Here is a 2,949-nt window from a genome sequence, read left to right on the forward strand (position 1 = left end):
GGGTGGGGGGTGGGAATGGGGGGCTGTGTATATGGCAGTGCAAGGGGTGTGGGACACACACACACACGTACGTACGTACGTACGTACGTATGTACGTACGTATACCAGCATGGGCCATGCTCCAAGGTCTGCCTATGTAGCTGGGAGCTATGTGGGGCAGGAAGGCAAGGAAGTGGCTGGGGGGCCATTGTCCATGTCTCTGATAAAACATCTTCCAGTCTTCCTGCAAGAATCTTTTGTCTCAGGAAATAGGTTATTAGCACATCATTAATACCCAGAAATAGTATGGTTTATGCTTAAACCTTTGTTAAATATCAATGCAGTGTTCCTGTATCTCAGACCCTCCTGAGATGAAAAAAGCCAATATGCATTAGAGCTTGTATATTGCCCTTCTACCATCTGAATCAAGAGGCTGATCTAGCTCAACTAGACATAGGTGTGTTCACCTTGTCAAGGGATCCTATGCTTCAGTGTGTGAACCACAGCATACTTGGTACACCTCAGATTGGGCTAGTGATTGGTATGAGACCCAGCACTGCACTTGAGCAGCTCCATTGCCTCTGTCTTGGAGTGTGTGGCATACAGAGCAGACATGCATGCCACTTCTTACAGGTAGGCCCTGTAGTTCAGTTCTTCAGTTACTGCAGAGAAATCTAAAAACCACAAGCCTGCACAGCAGACACATGGAGGGATAGAAGCAATCTTCAGATAAAGAAAGAAATCAAGTTGTTAAAAGCAAGTTAAGATTTAATAGAAAATAAACTTAGTTTTAGTATTAATAGAGAGTATTTTGAAAGCTTGGAACAGGTTTTGTCTTTGAATTTTAACCAGAGACTCCAAAAATGACAGGTTGAAATAGCTGTGTGTCTGATCAGGGCTAGTAGATTGCACAAGTAGATCTGTAAACTGCTGACTGAGTTAACAAATGATTTTTTTTTCAAATGGGAATAACTGTGTTCTCAGTTGCTGAATTTAGACACTTTTTGCAATGACACTTTTTTTTTTAATGTTCTGAAAATTACTTAATGTGAGTAGAAATACTGTAACATATTGTCTTCAACTTTAAGTTTGATTTTAGAGACTGATGTTCCACATCAATAACATTTACTATACTCCCTGTACTCTCAAAATAATAGATTCTAATGCTTTAACTTCCAAATCTCCCTAAAGGCTGCTTGATGAGATGCATGAGGTAAAATACATTTAACTGCATTGGGGCTGAAATGATAGGAAAGTGGCCCTGTGCAGCTAGAGTTGCTCTGGGTCAGTGCCTCAGGAGTGAAAGGATTTCTTTATTGGCTGAGGACATGCATCTTTCTCTCTTACTAATAAGGTTTCCCATGAATTATACATAATTTCCCTGCTGTGTTGTGTTAAGTATCAAAATCTGTACTGGAGACTTTCTGTGCATGCCCCAGTGAATCTTGACGATGCGTCCCAACTGATTGGGGCTGCCTAACCATGATCTCAAGTCCTTCTCCTTAGTTCTTCTCTAATGTAGCCTTTCCAGTTCACAAACAAGCATAATTTTGTTTTGACATTCCAGAAAACTTGGAACTGCTGGACAAAAACTTGGAGGCTCTGCTGTCCTTTGCCATATAAAACATGATCCCATGGACCCTGGTGGATGCTTCACATTAACCTCAGCAAACGTGGGGAAGTGCCAAACAGTTCTCTGTAGGAATGGAAAACCTCTGCCTTTGTCTAGGTGTTATGTGATGAGTTACGAAGAAGAGCTCAAGAGGATTAAGCAGCATAAGGCCATTATCACAGAGGTAAGACCACTCCAAAGGGAATATTGAAGCTGCAGTTTCCTTGGGACTGATTTCTATGGCAACAAACTCTTTAGTAATGTTTCTGTTTTATATAAGGTATAGCTTAACAGTCAAGGTGCTAGAGTTTCATCTTCCCCTTCCTGTACACTTGTCACCATGGTCTAGTTCAGGAGTGACCAACCTGCAGTATGGGTGGCATGGGCAGCCTCTGGGTGTGGCACTTAACAGATTGGAGAGAGGACAGACAGCACGGTGGCAGATTATCAGGGAGAAGAAAGCAGAGCAGTACGTTTTTCAGGGTGCATAAGGCAGGGAGCAGAAAGCAGGGCAGCAAATCGACTAGGGGAAGGGGATTGGAGTGGTACTCAGAAAGGTGCAGGGCCAATTTGTGGTATGCCTGCCAAAAAGGTTGGTCCCCCCACACTGGGCTAGTTGCTGCTGCTGCCTAGATGTCTGCCTATGCCAGAGGTGGGCAATTATTTCGAGCGGAGGGCCATGTACCCAGTTTTGGCAGGCTGTGGAGGGCTGCATGGGTAGCCCCACCCCTTAGCGGGTGCCCTGCCCCTTGGTCGCCATCTTGTGACTGGAAGTCCCGCCCTCTAACCCCTGACCTTTGCCACCACAAGTCCCTCCCCTTGCTGCCAGAAGTACTCCTTTCAGCAAGGGGTGTTGTCATCTCAGAACCAGAAAAATATCAAATTATATTCTAAAAAGCAAACATTTAAAACATTAATTAATTTGATTTTAAAAAATATTTTTGTCCTGATTTACATTTTTGTGTAGTGTACATAGAGGTGACTGTATAATAGCGTAAAATGAAGTTTTACTCCTGTATATTGGGGGGTGGGGGGCTGCTGTGGGTGTGTCTGGGGGGGGGGGATAAGTGAGCATGTGGGAGTGTGTGTGGATATCTGGGTGTGTGGGTGGGTATGGGGTTTGTGTGGGGGAGGGTGACTGGGCTGTGTGAGGTGGGGTGTGGGAATGGGGGGCTGTGTATATGGCAGTGCAAGGGGTGTGGGACACACACACACACGTACGTACGTACGTACGTACGTATGTACGTACGTATACCAGCATGGGCCATGCTCCAAGGTCTGCCTATGTAGCTGGGAGCTATGTGGGGCAGGAAGGCAAGGAAGTGGCTGGGGGGAGAGGTGGGGTGCTGTGTTCCTGC

At 45.2% G+C, this 2,949-nt stretch overlaps 1 protein-coding gene across 1 annotated transcript in view; it reads left to right on the forward strand.

Annotated features, from left to right (window-relative positions):
- Positions 1 to 2,949, forward strand: part of PHLPP1 (PH domain and leucine rich repeat protein phosphatase 1) — a 110,988-nt gene that overhangs the window by 104,161 nt on the left and 3,878 nt on the right. The window lies entirely within an intron of this gene.

This window comes from Alligator sinensis, unplaced genomic scaffold, assembly GCF_000455745.1.
Source record: "Alligator sinensis unplaced genomic scaffold, ASM45574v1 scaffold1222_1, whole genome shotgun sequence".
Lineage (NCBI taxonomy): Eukaryota > Metazoa > Chordata > Crocodylia > Alligatoridae > Alligator > Alligator sinensis.